The following is a 23,094-nucleotide window of genomic DNA, read 5'->3' on the forward strand; positions in this document are numbered from 1 at the left end:
GGCACGTGAGGACATATCCTGTGGACTCTGAGAAAGCCACCTTTCCATGGCATTGTACCTATCCCACAATTCTCCAAATGCATGGGTCCATGGTAATACATGGCAGCCAAAAAATAGATAAAATGTTAAGTTAGGCATAGTTATTGTCTAGAACTACCATGTGAAAGGGTAGAGATGAGAAACTGAATGTTGTTAAAGAGTCAGTGATGCCATAAAAAAAAAAAAAAAAAGAAAATGAGAGGCCAGAAGAAAGGGCCATCAGCACTGATCTTGATTTTGAAGGTGGCTAAAATGAGAGCTCAGGCATGCCTTGAGGTGCCCCTCCATCCTGAGGAGTGCTGCCCTGTGTGTGGGCCGTGCTGAGGAGGCAGCAGGCTGGAGGGCCAAATATTCAGCACTGATGCTGTGCTTGTCCCTCTCTCAGAGGTAGGCATCTCCCACAGCTAGGCAGTCAGAGGCACAGATGAAATCCACTTTCCACGGAAGCAGCAGTTTAGGCCATCAAAACCCTGTCCTGATTGCTTTCGGTCAGCTTGGCTTCTGGATGCAGAGTGCAAAATAGTAGCAAAGTGACAGACACTCCTCCTCTGAGCTCTCTAACCTTCCCTTCTCTTAAAGGACACGTCTGTTTGCTGAGGGCCAGCCTCCTCCCTCTGTACTTTGTGGAGCTTTTTGCCTCACTTAGAATCATAGAATGGTTTGGGTTGGAAGGGACCTCTAAAGGTATTTGCTTCCCTGTTCTCTCCTTAGGGCTGCAGCAGCAGGGAGCAGCAGACCCTTGCTTTCTGGTCTCTCTGGCTTCCTCTGACAAGGCTCTTTCTCAGAATCTTGGAAGAGCAGAACCCTTTCCTTTCCTTTCCTTTCCTTTTCCTTCCTTTCCTTTCCTTTCCTTTCCTTTCCTTTCCTTTCCTTTCCTTTCCTTTCCTTTCCTTTCCTTTCCTTTCTTTCCTTTCCTTTCCTTTCCTTTCCTTTCCTTTCCTTTCCTTTCCTTTCTCCTTTTTCCTTCCTTTCCTTTCCTTCCCTTTCCTCTCCTTTCCTCTCCTTTCCTCTCCTTTCCTCTCCTTTCCTTCCTTTCCTTCTTTCCTTTCCTTTCCTTTCCTTTCCTTTCCTTTCCTTTCCTTTCCTTTCCTTTCCTTTCCTTTCCTTTCCTTTCCTTTCCTTTCCTTTCCTCTCCTCTCCTCTCCTCTCCTCTCTCCTCCCTCTCCTCTCCTCTCCTCTCCTCTCCTCTCCTTTCCTTTCTTCCTTTCCTTTCCTTCTTTCCTTTCCTTTCCTTTCCTTTCCTTTCCTTTCCTTTCCTTTCCTTTCCTTTCCTTTCCTTTCCTTCTTTTTTTTTTCCTCACACCAGTCCATTGGTTTGTTCCAGCCACTTGCACTTCGAGGAGGACTGACACTTGGGCCTCTGCTACAGAATTCAGTAACATCACAGAGAAAAATGCTTCTGCTCAGAGCATTTCCCCTTGGCCCCACGGAGTGAGGAGAGGAGCAGGAGAAGGAGGAGGTGGAAGGGGACAGGGCAGTGTTCACCGACCCCAGTCCTGGACAGCAACCAGCCACATGCTGAACCTCAGCTGTGGACCTGAGCTCCATTGATTTCACTGGAACATACATGGAGGTTTCCATGATTTGCTGCAGGTAAAGGGATTTAGATATTCATTCAAATGCATAAATTAAAGCCTTACTAGTCCATTTGTTTTAAGTAAAGCTGCTCCTGGAGTTAGATGTAGTTTGAGGCATGAAGTTGACTGGCCCCCATACTGTGTAAGTTTTCATTTCTGCCCTTCTTGGAAGCATATTGGTTTACTGTGTTGGTGTTTCATGAAAAATCACAGCATGAGAAGAGTTGTAATCCTGGTATCTGCAGTGCTCTGGGCGGCCTGGCCGGAAAAGGCTGCGCACGCCAGCAGGCTGGGCGGGAGAAAGCAGAGCGTCCAAGGGACAAAACTGATTAATGGGCAAAATGTGTCAGGGCAGCGCTTGGTGCCTGGCAGCTGAGCTGGAAACAGCGGGAGCCGTTGGCAGAGTTACAGGGCTGTAAGTGGGAGGGGCACAGGGCCCTTCCCTGTGGCCTCGTCCCCTCTCTTGGAGCTGTCTGGATGTGGTGCTGTGTCTTCCAGTCCCCAGGAAACAACCAGTGCTGGTGGCTCCCCCGCTGCTGGGGCTGCCGTGTGCCTGCACCAGGACGGGATGGCTGGATCAGCCCTCTGAAAACATCCACTGCGCGTATTGTAAGTGTCTGACAAAATCTACAGCTCCTTCAGTGAAGGGAAGACCCACATGCAAGCCTCCCGGTGCCCATCGCAGATGTCCCAGTGCCTCCCACCCGTGAGCCTTCCCCAGTGCCCCTTCCCAAAAGAGCATCCCTGCAAGCTCTCCCTCTCACCGGCCTGGGACCACTCGCTGCGCATCCCCGGCACGGGCAGTGCAGCACCGCACAGCAGCACTATGCTATGGAGCGTTCAAAATTAAATTTGCAGGACATTAAAAACTGTATTTTGTGAATCGTATGGCCTTACACACGTAAAAGGCACGGCCTTGCGTTGAGAGGGAGGATTTTCAAGGCGACCAGAGGGCAGAGCTCCACCTGGTGATGTGCTGTTCTGCAACTCTTTGCTGGTGGTGAGGGCTCTCCGTGCTCATCCCGGCTTCCACTCCGGCTTCTGCTTACGAGGGCCCAAACAATATATTAAATGAAGGATTTTTAAGAAGAAAAATCCCCACAATATTTACACCGGTTTGTGTTGAACCATTTCTAGCACGTTATCAATCTAACCGTTCACAGTAATTATCTTACAGAACTACTAAATCCTATTTAGCAACTAAATAACATTTCCCCATTTTTGTAGGTCAGGATATGGTTTGAGACTCAAAAAAAGCCTTTCAGTGCTAGTTTGATCTTTATTTAGGGACTCACTGAAGTCCAAACTTTCCCGAACTATACACCCAGAGTAGGGAATCTAAAGAATGTTTTGTTTTCAAGCGTCCGAAGCATTTGAGATTTCTCAGTGAGATCAGCTGGATTTCTATGATATTCAGTGCTCATAAAAGCAGCTGTGTCAGATCAGTATGTATTTGTGACAACACAGTTTCTTTATCTATAATTAACTTCAATGGAAAAAGTACCCCCAAGTGGTTTCTAAGGCCATTGCAGCATAAAGTAAAAGATGTGGATGGCTGTGGAAGAAAAAATGCTCTTATTTATGTAGTGGTTACAAAATAATAGAAAAGAGAGGTACAAGGTAAGTGAGTGAATATACAAGGATGCTATGTAACATTTATTCCTCTCGTCTTTGCTATACTGCCCAGTTTCTCCTTTCCAGGTAGCATTTTGGTAATCTAAATCAAAGGAACTGCCTGTGCTTCCAGCAAGATGGTTTACACCTCGGTTTTAAAAGACAAGCATGCAGTGGAAGCATCTTGCACTGCGACCTGCCCCTTGGCCCAGGATGCAGCACGTAGGCACAGGCACAAGCGCTGAGCACTCAGCCCCAGTGCAGAGCACTGCATGGACACTTGTGTGGCAGCCTCCTGCGGGCAGGCGTGCGAGGGGAAGAGCAAATAGCCATTGCCTTCTCCTGGTGTGTAAGCACTGAAGAGCAAAGGATAAAGAACAGGGCAAAAAATGAAGGTGACAGCCTAAAAGACTCGTACTAACTTCACATGCTTTACTGCAGGTGCTGCCTGCTGCTGCTTTTGTTCCTATGAAAATCTCTGTGGACTTACCAGGCCCTGCCTGGGTACGAGGCACGTGAGGCTCAAGGGAGCTCATCACACAGAACAAAACAGCAGCATCTACAGCTCGTGTCCCAGTGCTTTTTGAGTCCCTCAAGTAAAGAATGCTAGCAAAAAGTTTGACATCTGTGTGACATCCGCAAACAGACGTCATCACATATTGGTTGTAGGCAGTGGGAGGAAGGGACAATTTAACTGTATCTGTCTAAGGTAGGGGCTAACGAGCGAAACCACATTTCTCACCCCCCTAAAATCACCTTCCCAAACAAGGGTGGATGCAAAGAGAAAAGGAAAAGCATCTGTCTGAACATTGCATACAGCTCAGAGGGTCCCATCATAAAAGAGAAAGCTGGCATTTGGCAAAACGCGCAGGATAAAGGACTGAAAAGTAGAGCAGAGGCAGCAGGGATGGCACAACTGGAGCACATCAGCTCATCCTGCCTTCGGTACCACCTGATCTTCTCCCACCCAAGAGGGCATTTAACCCTCAAGTTTGTGAGGGCAAATGTGGGATTGAAAAACGGAGGATTTAATTTTCAACAAATAGCTGAACTATGATGCCAAAGATGATTGCACACTGACGGTCCCGATAGCAATAAGGTACCTCACAGGGGCCCATGAAATCCTCTCAGATGATGGAGGTAGCCATGTGCTACACATGCATCAGGAATGGAAGATGAGCAGGAGACAAAATGTAAGTAGCAAATGTAAAATGGCCCTCAAATAAGTAAGAAAAAGATCCCGGAGTCTTAGGAAAAAACTCAGCCCTTCTCTTGATAGCAGCTGAAGAGAAAAACTGGATATTCAGGAACTAACAGTGGGAGAGTTGTGACTAACACAGGCAACGCCATGTGCCATGACGTAAGTACTGTAGAGTTATTACTTGGAGCCACCTTCTTTCCCCATACTATAAAAGGATAAAATAGGCCTAAAAAACTGGTGTATGTTTAAATGATCAGAGTATCTAACAGCTACTGTTCAAAGAAAGAGTAAACAGCCTGAAAAAGTGACGAGCAAAGGGATATAAACTAGAAATACTTTAAATGACAATTTAAAATTTCCTAGTTTCCAGAAAACTAACAATTTTCTAGTTTCTAGAAGGCAAGCAGCTACTCGGCATGGCTCCCCCCGCAAGGGCTGGGAGTCACCCTGCAAAATTTGTGCACAAAGGACTTTAAACAAAATGAAGGCTTTTTTAAAGTTTCTTTTTTATTTTCCCACTGTGGGGACAGCAGCATAAGTGAGTGGAGGAGCAGCCCTCGTTCCTTCCCGTGGCCAAGACCCTCAGAGCCACATACATTTTCTTTGTATTTAAAACTCAGCCTGCGGATTTGGTGCCGCGTCTTCCACAGTGGCTCCTGTTGCTCTCATAGCTATTACATCCTCTTTCCCTACTAGTTTTAAAAACTTCGCTTTGTAGGAAATTGTCAAAATGAGATTTTTTTCAGTGCCATATAAGATGCAGATGGGCAGGTTGAGGTGGCCCTGGCAGAGCCATAGAGATGCTGGCTGCTGAGCCATGCAAAAGCAGCAACCAAAAAGTGTGGTGCATGGGGACGGCGTGGGAGGTGACGGGGAAGCCCATGGCCCTGGTGGTGAGAGTTTCAGTCCCCCCAGGGAGGTGGAGGGAGCCAGAGGGGGTCAGTAAGGTTTCAGAAGACCGGGGGAAGGTATTTGAACTTCAAGGTTTCATCTTAGAGCAAAGGGTGTGAGACTGTGTGTGTTTTGGTCACATTTTGAGAGAGACATATGGGCTTAGGACAAGCACATCCAGTCAACTCTGAAGTTGGGTTTCCATAGAAAATTCATGGGGAATATTCACTTTCCTTCAGGCTGCCCGCAAAGTCATACCCCAAATCTGCTTTAGTGCAAAGCAAAGTGTTCTCAGCCGATCAATTCTCCTTTCTTGGTGGAATCACTGAGGGAAGACTATTATTTAATGCTGGCACAGTAAGAGCTGCCCTCTGCTGTGAATAACAAATGTTTATTCCCAAACAAACGCTAGAAAACAGCTAGGTGCTCTGTGGCACTGTCCTAATTCTTAAGTTTTTCAACTCTATTTATGAACAGCTCCAGTTTGCTTGATTTACTTCAGTGTCTGTGGTTTACTGAATAGCATTTCCAGTACAGTTTGTTTAGTTGATTATCCCTAAGTATCTAAATTATTATGACTTGCAATTAATTGTGCATTACTTTCTATTCCTTTCTGATAACAGGCTTAAAAAAATGTGTTCTCTAGTAAAATTGGTTTGTTAACCAATGAAGCCCACACAGTACAGTGAGTTTCAGAAATTCATGGCTGTGCAAAGGCTGATGTTTGTTCTGGGAACTTTTCCATTGCTGCGTGATGGCAGGACGGAGACGTGGGGCTGGCCTCCTTCTCTCCCCCACAGCCCAGAGGAGGCAGAAGGAAGGCACAGGTGTGTGAAGCGGGGCTGGAGCGTATTTTCTGCAAAGTCCCTTCCTCCAAGGGAAATTTGTACCTTTGGAGAACTCCTGGGCCAGCCAGAGCCAGCAGGTTCCTTTCTCTGCTCTATGTCACAGAGTTCTGGAGGGCTCCGATCTGGCGTGCAGGTAGCAGCTCTTCACAGAGGTCACCACCTTTCTTCATTGAGGTAAACTGGATTCAAACTCAGAGCCCTCAAGCCCCACGTTTGGCGTCAATAAATCTGTCACCGTTTCGAGCAGGGTATCAATCAACCGAGTGGCAGATGCTCTCTGTTAACCGCTGCACCCCACCCCCCGTGAAGGGAAAAAGGAGGAAAAGGGAGAGAGGCTTACAAATTGAATATTAAAACAGCTTTACTAATAACACTAATAGTACTAATAATATTAATAATAAGAGAAATAAAACAATATATACAAAACCAATACTGAGTTTCCCAGAGTTGGGTGCCGGACGCTGGTGTCCCACCAGCAGACGCCGGGCAGCACCAGAAAGTCCCGGACTGGCCTCGGCAGCAGGCAGAAACTGGACTCAGGAATTCATGCATCAGGATCTGGATCAGGATCGCAGGCAGGGCACAGAGCAGGGTCTTCTTCAGAAGCCAGGCATGGATGAAGAGAGCAAGACACTTGTAATCCCCCAGCTTTCAACTGAGTATGGCACGTATGGCATGGAATACCTCGCTGGTCAATGTTGGGTCACCTGTCCTGTCGCCCCTCCTTGCATGTGCGACCCTTTACAAATCCTCACTTCCGGGACCTAAAAGGTCTATCAGTGACCTTGGCTACTATAGTAATAATTATAGACAGGGGCCTTTTTCTACCTTCCATTCCTACCATTAGCTCAGTGTACCTATAAGCATTAGGCGTTATCAGCTTTGGAGCGGACACTGTCTGTAAAACATTCAGCCAGCTTCAGAAATATACAGCTACTTAGAAGAACTTTGCTGTAAGGAAGATTTGCTAAAAGAGAATCAGCTCTGTTTTAACCAAAACCAGGACAATAATATTCCCTGAAGAATTCCTTAGAAATTGCATTGGAGATCTCATCTATAATACGCTTTAGAAGAGAAAAGTATTTGGAACAGTTTTCCCACAAGAACAATTTTTTGAACAGACTTTTTCATAGAATTTTAGAATCATAGAACGGTTTGGGCTGGAAGGGACTTTAAAGATCATCTAGTTCCAACCCCCCTGCCATGGGCAGGGACACATTCCACTTGACCAGGTTGCTCAGAGCCCCATCCAGCCTGGCCTTGAACACTGCCAGGGAGGTGGCATCACATATGTTGAATAACTTGCATGTCATCGTTTGCTACTGAAATCAAACTTCTGAATTAAAATGTCTTTATTTGTTGGAATGACCCAAGGGCATGTAGTGTCAGCCCATTGTCTGCAGGGATGTGTAGCTCTGGCGCACTATGGGGCCAGTGGCTTGACAGGGCAGTGACTGCCATGGGGCACCCACACCCACGTCATTCCCACCAAGTACCACGGTGGCTGAGGCCAAAAAATTGCTCAGGACTAACGTTTTTATCCACATATGTGTGAACTTTTCTTTTAGGAAATAATAGGCATTTGCTGGAGCCTGCTTCCTCCAGTGGAAGTGCATACCTGTGGAAAATCTCCCTCCAGAGCTGATGTAAACCTTATAAAGAAAAAGAGGCACCAAAAATGCAGTGAAAGTTATATTAATTATTTCCTTATATTGGGGAAAGAGCAATGGAAATACCCAAGATATGTTAGTTTCCAGGAAGAAAGGAAGGAAGACACTAAGAGGGGCGGAGGAGGTCTGTAAATTTTCCATGCACATATAATTTAGAAGGTAACATGGTGATAAATGAAAATTTAATTTCAGTATACATAAGAAGCAACATATTAAGTGTTGCTCTCCTTTTTCCTGTACAGAATGCCTCTCTTCACTCATCTCAGAAAAAGACAGGCATAAACCCTTTATGTGACTAGAATAAAAGCTGTGTGATATTTTATTCCAGGAAACATCTCTGAAAAGAAATCTAAAAGCATCAACATACCTCAAAAGGACATGCTGTTTAACAAATGCCCTTGTTATGTGTAACTCGGTTCAAGATGCAGAGCTGTGCTTGAGCAGCCATAAAATCAGAGCCTTGCTTAGGCTGGAAAGGACCTCCAGAGGCGCAACGTGTGGTGGCTGGAGGGATGGAGTGAGCATGTCACATGCTTGCAGCATGGAAATGGAAATTGCAGCATGGCTGTTGATCTGAAGCATTTCTGTCTTGTTCCTGGCATTCTCATAAGATGTTGCCAAGGTAGATCAAAGAATCTTTAGATAAACTTAAGGATTTCACTAAGAGATGTTGTTCTGGGTTCAGCTGGAATAGGGTTAATTTTCACAAGAAGCTGGTTGGGCAGATCCGAACCAGCCAATCAAATGGGATATTCTGTGCCACAAGGTGTCATGCCCACTCTTTAAGTGGGGAGACGTGGGGAGCTGGCTGAAGGAAGGGCATTTAGCTACTCAGGAGCAAGCTAAGCATCAGGTGCTGAGAACATTGCATGCTGTATATTCTTTTTATCAGTATTATTGTTATTGTTTTCTTCTCCCTTTGCTGTTCTGTTACACTGTTTTTGTCACAACCCACGAGTCTTGCCTTTTCCTTCTGATTCTCCTCCCCATCCCACCAGAGAGGGGGTAGGGTGAGAGAGCAACTGCGTGGTTCTTTGTTGCCAACTGAGGTTAAACCACAACAAATGTTCAGCTGAGTTCAGTAAGAAGCCACAGTGAGAATAACCCCAAAACCACTTTCTGGTCTTCATATTTCACTCTTATTCTGAGGCCAAAAAAGAATGTTTGGAAGAAAGCAGTTTTAAATGACCACTAAAAAGACCCAGGTGATAATAGCCACAGAGACAAGCAGCTACTTGATGGGGCAAGTGCTGGAAATGTGTGTGACTGCCTGGGAAGGTGCGAGATGCTTCCCTAAAGCCAGTCTCCATCGGTCCACGGGGTGAGAGGTGAGTAAAACAAGTTGTGCTCTGAAGCATACGCCAGACAGCAGATGCTGGCTGGGGTGCTCAGTGCAGGTTTCTTCTCTCCTCTGGCTGTGGGAGAGCATCGCAAGGTGTCCCCTGGGGAAAGGGGTGCAGACACCAGGGCTGGTTCTCCTTTGGCAGCTACTACCTCTCCCTGTTCCTCCTTTATGTTTGACATTTGAATTGTCTCTGATCCAGATCTGGGGAAAATTATGCTCCCCACAGTTACATGCCCATCTTCTGCCCCCTCCCAGTTCAGTGGTCAAGAAAAGACAAGCCAAATAGCAACAAACTCTACTTTAGAAAGTGAAATCTGGCCAAATCTGACATGGTTTTGCCATAATAACACATAAACTTGCCTCATTTGCTCTTCTGTCCTCACCAGTGGATGTCAGCCTCATAAGGCAATGGCAATTGCACTCGCTGGTTTCTTCTTTTTGCCGGGGGGAGGAAATTTTCCTCAGGAGTGGGTTAGCAGAGAAAGTCAAGGAGGAGAGGGTGAACCTCATTTGAACAGTGAGTGGCATCTCACCTAATTCTAGTCCTCAAAACATGAAACCTCTGTAGTGAGTGGTTAGCTACCTGTCCTCTGCAAGTGCCTACCTTAGGTGGGAGTGAACTAACTCTGAGAAGTAATGTCTTGATCCACTGACTTTCAGTTTGGTGATTACTTCACATGAAATATTTGCATTTTGATTTTCCTAAGTTAGACAAGAGAAAACTCAGGGATAGGCTGAGAACAGCACAGACATGGACAAGGCAGAAATATTGAGGATGACTGGACAGATACAGACAGACAACATCTTAGAGTACACTTGAGTCTAGAATATTTCCTGTGTTCCTCTAATGTAAGTTTCTAAATACAGGTTACAGTATTACTGTAACTGTAGCAGTGCAGAAATGCTCTTTACTGACAGTGGCTTGATTCTATTTATTTAATTTTTTTAATCCCTGAATAGATTAATCCCATCAAAGACATGGACCTGTTGGAAGGGGTCCAGAGGAGGACCACAAAATGGTCAGAGGGATGGAATACCTCTCCTATGAGGAAAGGCTGAGAGAGTTGTAGTGGGGTTATTCAGCCTGGAGAAGAGAAAAGGCTGTGGGGAGACCTTATTGCAGCCTTCCAGTACTTGCAGAGGGCTTATAATAAAGATGGGGACAAACTTATTAGCAGAGCCTGTTGTGATAGGACAAGGTGTAATGGCTTTAAACTAAAAGAGGGTAGATTCAGGCTGGATGTAAGGAAGAAATTTTTCACAATGAGGGCAGTGAAACACTGGAACAGGTTACCCAGCGAGATGGTAGATGCCTCGTCCCTGGAAGCATTCAAGGTCAGGTTGGATGGGGCTCTGAGCAACCTGCTCTAGTGGTAGACGTCCCAGCTCATTACAGGAGGGGGTTGGACTAGATGACCTTTAAAGGTCCCTTCCAACCTGAACTACTCTATGATTCTATGATCCAACTCCCAAGTTTTCTCACAGGAGCTAAAAAACCAATGGCAACGTAAGCTTTGAAAGACATAGAAACAAGGGGATCATGATGCAACCGTAAGCCACTGGCATTTGCTATCACTACTTCAGCTCACTGGTAACCCCAGCAAGAAATCCTTCCTGCACCAATGCTGCTGTCAGCAGGGTTGAAGATCTCAAGCTTCTGCGTATCTTCTGACTCAATCTTTCTAAGATGTAAATGTGGATGAATATGGAAGATTATCTTTTTCTTTGAAGAGCTGCCCTTTGTGAGTGCATCCATCTGAGATATTTATCATGTGTCACTTTTTTGATCAGCCCAGCAATTTCTGCATCTAAAGCCTAGATCTCAGAGCCAAAATCCATCATTAAATGTTAAAAATCTTCAAGGAGACTGGTAAAATAACTCAAATTTCCCTGCAGAGTAAATGAGACAAGAATTTTTTCCCCTTTCTTCTGAAAACTGGCATGACTGTTGAGATGATGTGCACATCAAGCACTGGGTAAAGTAAAAGCTGTGCACACAAAAAAAGCAAAATAAGGAATTAATTCACTACAACCCATCGGCAGGCAAGTGTTTAGCAGTTGCCAGGAAAGCAGGGCTCCACCACACGTAACAGTTACTTGGGAAGACAAAACCATCACTCCAAATGTCCCCCCTTCCTCCTTTTTTGCCCCAACTTTTATTGCTGAGCATGGTGTCATTCAGTATGGGATATCCCTTCGGTCAGCTGGGGTCAGCTGTCCCAGCTGTGTCTTTTCGCAGTCTCTTAGCCACCCTTCACCTTACTTGCTGTGGGGGGAACATTAGAAAAAGAAAAAGCCTTGATGCTTTGCAAGCACTGCTTAGTGGCAGCTAAAATTTTGGTGTGTTATTGACACTGTTTTGGTCACAAATCCAAAACACAGCACCATACGGGCTGCTACAAAGAAAATTAACTCCACCCCAGCCCAAACCAGTACACACAGAGAGGACATTTGTGAAACCTGCAGTGCCCGTTCACGGATGGCCATTCACTCTTCTACCATCACCCAGCACAAATTATCAAAGTGGTCCTTTGTACCCTGAAGTTGTAGTCCTACGGCTTTCTGTAACAGGCAAGCAATGAGATTGTTTAAGCAGAACCAAAGAAGAACCCTCTTCCAAAACTGGCATTCATTTGATGAAAATATTAGATATTCTACTTTATCTGGGAACTTATTATGGACATTGAGAACTTAACAAGACCACATCTTTCTGCATTGAGTGTTCTGAAGGGTCATGAGTGTATATGTACATGGGTCAGGATTTGGTATCCAAAAAAGACAGTCTGGCTAGCCCAGTGTTGCTTCCTCAAAAGTGTATTCATTTTTACTGATAGAATAAAGCAAACCAGCTAGGAGGCATTTAGCCTGGTCTGGTAGTAAGCATAAACTGCCCTGAAAGCTGACACTCATCCCAGGTAGGCAGAGTAGATATAAGGTCATGCATACCTGAAGATGTCTGCCATCAGGTGCAATTCATAAAGCCTTTTTGGAACCAGCATTCCTACTTTACCTCTCTTCTCAGAGCCAGATCAGTATTTATGCCATCACAGCCACATCTAAAAAAATAAAATTGAACTAACTTTGTCAGGCTGAGCAAAGCGCTGTTTTGGCAAGACAAGAAGCTAAAATAAATTACACAAAGCAGCTGAAAATATTTTCTTTTAGGCTGCCATATCACTCTTGTGTCCTGGAAATGTGAGAATGAGGTGATCCATTAGCTCACCACACACTGTGACACCAGTTTCCAGTTCCTGCCACCAGCTCCAGCATCCCACACATCTCTCACTGTCAGCCTTTCACTGACCTCAGACACTTCACTCTCAGCAACATCTCTTGTAACTGTCAAATATTACAAAGTTGCCACAGAAAATTGTGGTGAAATACAAGTTTCTGCTTGAAGATGTTGGGGGTTTGGTCTGTCCCTCTGCTCTGCAGCAGCCTGGTAGCCCCCACAGGGACCTCCCAGGATCATGCACTGCCAAAGCCAAGTACTTTGTGGAGGCAAAGCTGCTTGGATAACATGGCATCTCCCTCCGGGAAGCTTTCTGCTGGCCAGTGGTGTAAAGAAAAGCGCTGTTAGTGTCATTCCACCTGACGCATAATTTGTGTATCAGTTGAATGGATTCATAATATCAAAAGTGCTGTTTCTGTGTGTTTTACAGAATCACAGAATGGTAGGGGTTGAAACGGACCTCTGTGGGTCATCTAGTCCAACCCTCCTGCCGAAGCAGGGTCGCCTACAGCAGGCTGCACAGGACCTTGTCCAGGCGGGTCTTGAATATCTCCAGAGAAGGAGACTCCACAACCTCCCTGGGCAGCCTGTTCCAGGGCTCCGTTCTGAGGCAGGCAGACAGGGAAGGGGAGCTCCCTCCTTGTGCTTTTGCATCTGTAAGCGGTAATCGCAGCATATCCCCTCTGTTGTGTGCCTGGGTGAGGGTGGTGTGCTGATATCTTACACTTTAACTAAAGTCAAAGTCCCAGCACACTTAAGCTGCAAGGTCTGACCGACTTTTGCTCTAAGAACACTGAAGGGATACTTTGAAGACTTACTTGCACTGGGCCTGGCATTTGCTTATAGCCATAGCTCCGTGAGGAAATCTGCCTGCCACTAGATTTTTCCTAAGGGTGCTTACAATAAGTAAATTGTGAGTGAATACCAGAGGTGGAACACACAGAGGCGGATTTCCTCACAAAGCTACAGCTGCTTATGAGTAGAAAGGCCGCCTATGCAGTCTCTGGTGCGGATGAAACCCAAAATTCCTGAGGCTGATTGCCCCACCAGCGATGGTTCCTGGAGGCATCCAGGCAAATGAAGTGATGGAGAAAACATGTGCTAGGGTGGAGAAAACATGAGCTGGGATGTAACTTTGGTGGCAGTGTGTGCACTTCCCACCCACCTGCTTGTCACCCCCTGTCCCATACCAAATGTGGTGGCTTGGATGAGTAAATGGTGAAGCTCAGAGCATCCTGCTATTCCAAACCTACCACTCACAACAGCTGAACTAATTTTGTCTGGAGAGGGTTGCATGAAATGTCTTCATTTTCTGCTAATACTATTCAACTCTGTCTGGCATGAGTTTGGAGGGAACTGTATCTTTCAATCATCTCTCTGGAAGTGTGAAAGGTGTGATCTGTTTAGCACCACTTCCTTGGGACTGCATGCATTGGCACGAACATTCCTATAGCTGTGTGACCCGTCTTTACCATGAGCCTTGTGACATGCAGCGTGCTTCTTCCAGCTCTTGGAGCCATAGGATATACGAACATTTCAGCTATCACCTTTTAAAAAATTACTACAGATGAAAACTATACATGAAAACATGATGCAAGAGCAGTTCGTAGGTACAAAATTGAAAATACCCATCATGCTTCCACCGTGAAGGGAATAAGTTGGTTCATTTCAATTTTTGTGTGTTAATGAGATGGTTTGGCAACTTGGCAGCATTTCCAAGCTTGGAATGGCTGGGAGGGGGACTCTGTTCCAGCCTGGGCTGCTAGAGTGATGCTGGTGAACTCAGTGGTACAAATGAATGTGAAGGTTTGAAAAATCAAACTTTTAAAGTGCATATAATCAAACCAAGTGAGATTTGTCATGCTTTCAGGGTCTTTCTAAGTGGTTGCCTTTTCTGTGGTGAATGTCATCTGTCCTGATACCTGCTTTCTTCCTAATAGAAACAATCGATTTTTGAAGTCTTGCCTTTTCGCTGCTGACATCTGATCATACCGCTTTTTTTTACATATCAGCAGCTCTACTGTAAGTAATAGCACTATAGCTAATGTAGCTCCTGAACCAGACAAAGGCAGTAATTAAAGAGAACACAGAGCATGAAGTCTATTTCTCTTGGCACTGGTATCAAACTTGAGTGACTTTATTTCATTTCACCTTAGTTGCATTGATTGAAATGTGAAATTGTGTTAGTAAGTGGCTCTCTCCTGCCTATTTATTCAGGTTCATCTGTTCACTCAGGCAGGTGATGTCCCATATCTAATGCTGAGTCCTCTGTTTCTTCATACCATCTCCGCCTTTGGAAAAAGGAGGATTCTGCCTTTGCACATCATTTTGAGAACTGAAGTGGTGCAGTACAATGAAAAATACGATTAAGCTAATTAAATACTACAGTTGGATTAATATGTTTGCCTGAATGCAGGAGGCCACCATGACTAAGATTTCTTGACTCTTGCACAGCTTCCAGGCCACATTTTTCAAATTGCCAAGTTCCTTTTGTGCTGCGCAAAAGGTGCAAACCTCATGTGACACCGGCTGACACGCGGACATGAGAACTTGTCTGCATGCATTAGGTTCACTGCAAGAGGTGAACAAGCTAATGTCAAGGGACAAAGAGCTGTATCAGAGGTAGGAATGGGAAAGCAGGTGAATGACTCTCTGCCTGGATCCCTTCAGTTAAGGAGAAAGTATGCCACTAAAGACACTGCAACAGAGTATCTATCTGCTAGATAAGCCTCTGCGAGGTCCAGGAAGCCCTGAAGACCCAGATAGCAGGCAGCAGTGTCAGCTCAATGCTGCAGCCTGTGCTGCTGTCTGAAACGAGGATGACTGCTGACCATGTTGTGTCAGCAGCTAACAGCAAAAGCCACGCAGAGCTGCGTTGATGTCCCACTGCTAGACCTTTGAAGTAAAAGCCCTCTCAGCTGTTCTCAGCTGCAGTGGAGAAAGAGCTGTGGTGGAGCTCTGGTGGCTTCCAAGGACACAGAGCACTAATAGTCTAAACACCCACAAGGACACCACCAGTTTCTGTGCGTTATGGACTTCAGAGATGAGTGACTGCAATGAGGCAGTGCTGCCAGCGTAAGAAACTGCCTGTGTTCACCAAGACTCCAAATCCAGCTTCTGAGAAAATTCAGCTGTGTGAAATAGCGGCGTGTGTTTTGGGAGCCCATCCTACCCTCGGACTACACATCCCAACTTCCACCCCAGCCTCTTCTCTAGCTGCATGCAGCGATGGAGTTTCTAGGTACTGTTACCTTTTGGCACCAAATGTCACCTTGACTACATTAAGCTAAAAATTACGAATTACTTCTAATAATGACTTCACATACAGACACTTGTGATCCAGAGCAGTGGGTGTGCAGCTGGCTTATGGAGGCACGGGGCTGCTGTCTGCACCAGGAGCACCCACCCCCGTGCTGCCCATGCCCGTAGCCGGTGTCCAGATCCCCACCCGCCCATCGGAGCTGATGCAATTGCAACTTTGGCTCAACCTGCACTTACAGCTCTGATTTTTAGACAGTTATTTTGCTTTTTGAGCAACTGGTTTCAAGGTGGGGTGCCTGCATTTCCATAATAATAACTACTACCAATTGTTTGTGTACTGCTGTATCTCAATTATATTTATGAAAATGAGTGTGTCAGAAAGTACCAGTAAATTATACCAAAGAAATCTCGAGATGGTTTCACAAGTCGTTATTATCATCATATGAGGTCAGGAGGAAACTGGTTTGTTTAGTGACACATTGTTTGATGTAGCAGCTGAGTGACTCACACCAAATTGAAGACTTGTTGCTACACTGAATGCCTAATTGCAAAGATAAGCCATGCTGTTAGTTCAAAGATAGTGTGTAGGCTGGGACAAGCAGATGCCAAAATCATGAAGACAATTACTGAAGTTGAAATTATAAAGTCTGAATTGAAAGCTGTGATTAAATATGAACTGTTCTTCATTAATTGCTATTTAGGTTTTTCCCTCTTTGTTTCATTCTTCACTTTGACAGAAGCAACCCTACAGAGAAGACCTGAAGCAGAGCTAAATACCAGTGTCTGATTTGAATCTTGCTTACATAGATCCTTCATTTCCACCACATAATTAACACCAGTGAAGCTACCCAGGTGTAAAAGCAATCAAAATTTTGGCCTTAACCATTCTGTCTGAGATGGGATAACAGCACGCAGACCTCCCTCATCACCTCTGTGCCCTGTGCTTGTCCCAAAATTCATGTACTAGAGCCTCATATAAACTGTTCCATGTAGTCACTGATGCTCATTCCTCCTTCACATGCTGTCTCCAGTGCAAACAGGAGCAGCCCAGCTGAGCGCCCGGTGTGGGCACAGGCTCCTAGCAGCAGAGGGTCTGCAGGAACAAGGAAAAAAGGATGCTGGGGTGCAGCTGGAGACCCTGCCCCTGGGGCTGCCTGGGACTGGGCAGGGGGAGAGCTGGGAGGGGAAAGAGCCGCTTTTAATCTCTGAGCTGTAAGTTTTGAAAGTGCTGGCAGAGGCACTACCTGTTTTTAATTGGGAACGGGAAGTCTTGTGTCAGTGCTCAGACATCCTTGGGAGATTTGGAAGGGAGGCACCAGAGACAAAGATCTCTCCGAGTAGAGGATCAACTATGTATATTTAATCTGATAATCTAACTTTTCATCTGGTCAATCCATGAATGCCATAAACCATGGGGGCAGGAAAAGTATATTTGGTTAAAACTGAAGCTCCTGGCCTCGTGTTCCCCCCAGCCAAGGGGTGAGCACCAGCTGTAGCCCGGCATTGCTGCTACAATGCCCCATGAAGAGCAGCCTCATCTCCCACCATGCTTCCCCTGCAAGCACCACCTCTCCCTGGTCACCTGCCCACCCTCCTCCTGTGGTGCCTTCCCCGATCCTTTGCTGCGGGACCTCGCAGCCAGGCCATCACTGTGGCATCATGGTGCCTCCATCGCACAGGACAGCAGTGGTCCCCCCATCACGTTCTGGGGTGCATTCCTGTTTGCCCCTCTGCAGCGGAACTGGCAGGGTGAGGGGCTCCCCGCACCCCCGTGCGCCAGAAACAGCCGAGACACCTCTGCAACACGTTCCTACTGTGGGAGGGAGTGTGACGGCAGAAATCCCCCCTCACCACTGCGATCTCCTCCGCCTGGCTCACCAGCAGATGGTGCAGCTTTTGGCACCAGCACCCGCTCAAGGCATACACGAAGAAAAGCTTAATTTTTCATGCAAGAGATCCCGTATGCTCCTGGCTTCCCCCCGCTCCGGAGGATGGCTGCTGGCTGCAGCCCGCATGGGCACAGGGAAGCGTGTTCGGTTTCCACACACACAGCAGACATGACCGTGGCTGACAGAAGCAAAGGTAGAAAGCATGACACAACGACGTGATAACTGCCACCACTGCGAGCAGTGCCGTGTTTGCTGGTGATGCTGCTTGTGCTCATGACCGGGGCATGAAGCCCAGCTCGGGTAGGCAGCTCTGCAGGCATGCACCTCCGTGACGCCACTGCCCTTGCGTGACGGCAGTGGGGTAACCCCGTCCTGTGCGTGGGGAAATGAGCCTGCCGGCGCGCTGCCCGCTTGCTTTCCTAGGCAGAGGCTGGCTAGAAAATTCCCTCTGCGCTTTCCCCAGCCTGGGGAACAGAAATCATCAATACAATAAACCCTGAAGCTGTTGGCTGAAATCCCACAAAACGGGTGCCGTGGAAGACACAGATGTGGGGTTGGGATGCCCTCGGCACACCGCTCCGTGGCTGGTGCCGTGAGCCGGGACAGCACCCCGTGGGGAGGTACAGCTCTCCCGGCTGGGACCGCGGACCCGAACCTGCACCGAGCCCTCCATCTGCAGAGGGCACCCCGAGCACAGCCGCGTCGCTCACATCACACCCCCATGTTCAGAACCCAGCCGCTGCAATAGTATTATGGAACTTACAGAATAAAACCCCATACTTCTTATCAACACAAAGCCAAGGCATCTTTTTCCGTTGCTTTGGGGAAGATTAAATAAGGACCCAAGAGTTTACGGAGGCAAATAAGCAAAGCGATAATCGGTTTGATTCAGAAATCGTGTGTTTAGGGGGCAAGTAACTCACAAAGCAAAGCTTCTCCTTCTTCTGAGAGGGGGTACAACTGCACCGGGTGAATCATCACCCCCAGGGGAAAAATAGCTGGGTGAAAGCCCCCCCACCGCGCCTGTGAAAGTGCTGTCTGTGCCTAATTGTTCCCGTGGAGTAACGATGTTGGCTGAAGGGCTTGTTCTCTCTTGCAAATAGATTAGGCTGCTGCCTCTTAAGCTTATTGGAGATATTGCCCCTCAGCCCGCAGGATTACCTTATCAGCAGCAACCAGATGGAGCCTATCAGGGCTGTGCCAGTCACTCCACACCCGTTGATCCTGCATGGGAGCCAAAAAATTAATTGCTTAGAAATGTAAAAGCAAAAGCCTAAAATCACAATAATAATAAAAAAAAAGATTAAAGGGAAAAAGCAGGGAGGGCTGGGAACTTCTTGCCTGATATTGGTATCAGTGTCAGCACATTTTGCAGAATGACTTATGCGGCATCTGATGCAGCTTGCAAACAGAAGAGAGGTGGAGACCCCAGAGAGCAGATATTTTTGGCAAGAAATACCTATTTAGTGGCTACCAGCCATGTTTAATTTGCATACATTTAACTCGTGGAGATAACAGCAAATGCAGAAATTCTCTGAAAGGATGCCGCGCAGCGATGCTGTTAGCATCCCACTCCCGCTCAGGGTGTCCCTGTCCCCAGAAACATTCCCCACAGGGCCAGGGTTCCCTCAGCGTGCTCGGAGCAGCTCCTGTGTCTGCGAGGCCCCGCACTGGTGTGGGCTGTGTTGATCTCCAGGCCTCCCTGCACTGTGGAGCGTGAAGGAACAACGTCTCCCAGCTCCCTGCCTGTGATGATCTCCAGCCACCCGAGCCAGGAGCGTGGAGCAGATCAGATCTCCACGGCCACCATGGGGACACGTACCATGAAACAGCTCGGGAAGCAAACACATGCAGGCTCTCCTGGGCAGGACCAGGATTGCTCCATTTTCTGTAAACCACTAGTCACGCTTTGGGTGATGGAAATAATGGCAACAAATTAGGGAAAAATGCATATGAAGATGCATATGGGAAAACTGCCATTTTTAGCCTTGCTTTCTCTCCTGAGGAGCCTCAGGGGAGCCTGTGGGGAACCAGGCTGGAGCCGCCGAGCACTGCACACCTCCAAGGAGGAGCCCAGGCTGCCTGGCAGGTACAACCTACTGATGGCAACCAAAAGATAACCCAGAAGATGCAACTAAGCTGTCTATGCATACACCAGGGAGATGAGTTTCCTTCCTCTGTAGGTACCAGTAGCCCAAAGACACAGGTGATGGCAAAGGTTTGTACTATTGAGAAATAGGGCAATTGCCTGTCACACCCCAGAGGAGCCCTAGTCCAAGCAGTCGCTCCTGGAATCCTCATTTCTAGAAATGTCTTATCATTTTGATTCCCTGAAACTAACTTTGCATGATTCACACATTTTTGCTGTGCCCTATTAAAGAATGGCAGTCATTCCACAACCCTTTATGTCGGGATACAGAATGAAAATAGCACTGCTAAAAACAGCAGGGACTGAGGAGTGCTCCTATTCAATTGGCACAGCACACATTATCCCACCTAGTGGTTTTGGCATCATTTTTAATTAAAGTCAGCAAATCTCTTAGGCCTGCCTGCCTTCATGACCATTAGCCCCAAGTTTGTTAACTCCTCGCTGGAATAACTAGGCTTGAAGTCTCAAGCTTTGCCTTTTCTTTTAGTTCTCTCCCATGAAGTGATTCAAGCAACCATCAGAAATTTCTTATTCTCCTTATGTACACTGTTCGGACTTGCCTGGCCTTCTAAGCAGAGCTAGACTCTGGTGCTCTGCTTCTGTATGGAAGTCTGCAGCTGCTGTCTCACTGAATGGACCATTTGTGCTGGGTGAGGTCACTGAGGTCTTAAAGAAGTCTGTAACAGCATCGCTTGGAATTCATACAGGTGTGAGATAGAGAACAGCTAACAGAGCCAGTCTATTTTCATGATAGAGGACCACTTCCTCAGCATTGTATTTCATATCCTGTTGTAGGTAGCAACAGTTGTGTTATCCTCAATATACCAGATAAGCCTTTGGGAGCTGGGGACCATGCTGAAACTGGGTTTTATGTACCTGCCACCAATAGGAAATATTTTTTTACACCTAGGCTGCAGCATTGACAATGAAATGGCAGTAGGACCCTTGCTGGGCAGGGGAATGCCCCTGTCCATGGCTGTCAAATTGACAGATCAGGTCCTGGTGTGTTTTCAACAGGGGTTATCAAGGGCTCTTTTGAACCACTCTCAGTCCCAGGGGGTATAGCCCAGGCCGGGGCCGTTCCTGGTGGGCGGCTTGGGGTGGGTCACTCAGCATCGCGTGCCTTTTCTGGCATGTTTAGCATTACGGAAATATGTAAAAAGACAGCTCAGAGATTATTAATAGTGGAGTGAAGTTTATGTAGGAAAGATCTGGTTTAAACTGTTTAAACTGTCCGTGCTGCAGAGGCGCCTATAGCAGGTAAAACAGACAGGATTCTTCTCATCTGACTGGTCTACCCTTCGACTGGTCTCTGAGGACTCCTGCATTGTCACTTGGCAGAAAGAGGTACCTGTAAGCCTTTACCTACCTGACCTATCTGCTAGAAGTGTTCTCTCTGACAGGGTGAATCACTTTCCTGGAATTGCCTGTTCCTCTCCACTGACTTTTAAAGGGAGTTATATGTCTTCATTTGGCTGGCTGAACACCACCTCAGGCAACCGGCATGGAAAAAAAAGCTTTTCCCTTTGTAAGCAATGGGGTCTGAGATTCTCACTGCCTTTTAGTACAAGAGGTGCCTGATTTAGAGGCAGAGCCTCTGTGACGGTGGAGAGAAGCAGCCAGCTCCAGGGCAGTCCTGGTCTATGGGCTCTGCTCCCCTGCCATGCCTGGCTCTCCAGGGCTGCAGAGCAACCGCAGCCGATGCTGCTGCTCCCCGGGCCGCTCACTCCTCCGCCCAGGCACAGCTGCCGTCCGTCCAGCCCAGGCGAGCTGAAATATTTCCCATAAAGTAATACAAATGGAAGAAAAAAATCAAAAACACAACTGAAATTCATCATGTCAGCTCTGCCACACTCTACCACAGCAGCAAGCAATCTGTTATGGAAAAGATGCCTCTTAGAGTGCCACAGAAGGACCCATAAACACAACCACGGTAAAACAGTCATCAAAAATGTGGGTGAGAGCCAGGGGGTTGCACAGTCGTTCGGTAATTTCGATCCTGGTGCAGAACAGTTGCGGGGAAGGGGATATAAACGCATATATCTCTATTTACTAAACATCAGCTGTAAAAAGGCTGTCGGTAAGATTTTTGTCTTTCATGAAACAACAGTGACATCCAGTGGCACGGCAGCTGTAGCCGAGGAAAGGTGAAGCCTTCTCACCCCGGGACAGGCTCCCTCATCCCGGGACGGGGTCCCTTCACCCCCGGAACGGGGTCCCTCTCGGTGGGGGGGCTGGCAGGGCGCAGGCAGCTCCGGCTGCCCACAGCCTAGGGCAGCACTTCTCTAATGGACGGACCTGTAAAAGAGATAAGGGGGGGGGGGGGGGGGGGGAAGCGGTTTTTTCAGAGCATGGAGTGAGAACACATGCATTTCAGAGGCTTCGTAACTGAACATGCAGGGCAAAAACCAAATCAACCTGTTATCTGAAAAACAACATCTGCATGTCAATCAAAGTCTACTTCTATGTAAATAAATGCATGGTAAAAAAAATTATTCCTAGGCACTTAATTTCACTTGCTGTAAGACATAATTAAAATTGCCTCTTTCTTTTCTTTTATTTTTTCCCCATTTTCTGTTTTGTGTACTGATTTATAACCTTCTTCAAAATACGTCCCTTGGGCTTTCTCTCTAACTCTTCCAATTCCCCTTTATTTTTCTACCATTTAGATAGGGATTGGGTCAGTTAAAATTTCTTTTCTGCTTCTGATCGGTTCTCTTGAATAAGCTCTCAGAGAGCTCCTGTCTCATTCTGCTGTCATTTTGACTTAATTTCTTATCACTTTCCATTGATTTTCTTGTAAGACAATTTTAATCCAATTTACAGCGTTGGTAATCTGGGTAGCTTCTTTTAGTTAGATTTAGATTCCAACTCATTTCCTTTCCATCAACAACTATCCGACTTTGTCTATTTAAATCATCGTACTCACTCTGTCTCGACCAGGCTGTTCCCTTTCCGGATGGGGCTGCTGGCTCTCGCCTGCTGCTGGCTGGAAAGCAGAGTGAGGGACTGAATGGCTGGGAGATCAAGTGGCAGGAGGCAGAGCGTCAGAGACAGACACCCTCCCCACCGTGGGTTTCAGTTTATTTTGTTGTGGCAAGAGCAAGCAGAGGGAATGCAAATCTTTCCTCTGCACCAGCATCCTCAGCAATCATGGTGCAGAGTCCCACTGGATGCAGGAGTGCGCTGCCAGAGGTGATCGGTTCTGCAAGGTCCCAAGGGACATTGGGTCCTGCTTCCCAAGGACCCATGGACATCGATGGGAGTTGGGCTCCATCTGCATGGGTCTATCTCTCCCTGGGTTTGTCAAGGAAGAGTTGTTTGCAGGGGCACATGTAAAGAGGCATTTACTAGTGGTGTGAAGCCAACACTCAGTAA

At 46.8% G+C, this 23,094-nt stretch overlaps 2 long non-coding RNA genes across 4 annotated transcripts in view; one reads left to right on the forward strand and one right to left on the reverse strand.

Annotated features, from left to right (window-relative positions):
• Nucleotides 1–22,715, reverse strand: part of LOC142361061 (uncharacterized) — a 29,593-nt gene extending 6,878 nt beyond the window's left edge. Inside the window, exons 1-3 of the long non-coding RNA XR_012763594.1 lie at nucleotides 22,646–22,715; nucleotides 21,879–22,014; nucleotides 18,729–18,791 (exon numbers count right to left, since the gene is read on the reverse strand). This is a non-coding gene — a long non-coding RNA (uncharacterized LOC142361061). The remainder of the gene's footprint in view (nucleotides 1–18,728; nucleotides 18,792–21,878; nucleotides 22,015–22,645) is intronic.
• Nucleotides 634–16,333, forward strand: LOC142361060 (uncharacterized). 3 transcript variants are annotated; one of them, XR_012763593.1, is made up of 3 exons: nucleotides 634–723; nucleotides 1,364–1,632; nucleotides 14,635–16,333. It is a non-coding gene; the product is annotated as an uncharacterized LOC142361060 (long non-coding RNA). The 3 variants fall into 3 exon arrangements; XR_012763592.1 differs by having other exon boundaries at nucleotides 14,653–16,333; XR_012763591.1 differs by lacking the exon at nucleotides 14,635–16,333 and adding an exon at nucleotides 2,115–2,444.
• Nucleotides 22,716–23,094: the final 379 nt, after the last annotated feature.

Source organism: Opisthocomus hoazin, chromosome 4, assembly GCF_030867145.1.
Source record: "Opisthocomus hoazin isolate bOpiHoa1 chromosome 4, bOpiHoa1.hap1, whole genome shotgun sequence".
Taxonomy (NCBI): Eukaryota; Metazoa; Chordata; class Aves; order Opisthocomiformes; family Opisthocomidae; genus Opisthocomus; species Opisthocomus hoazin.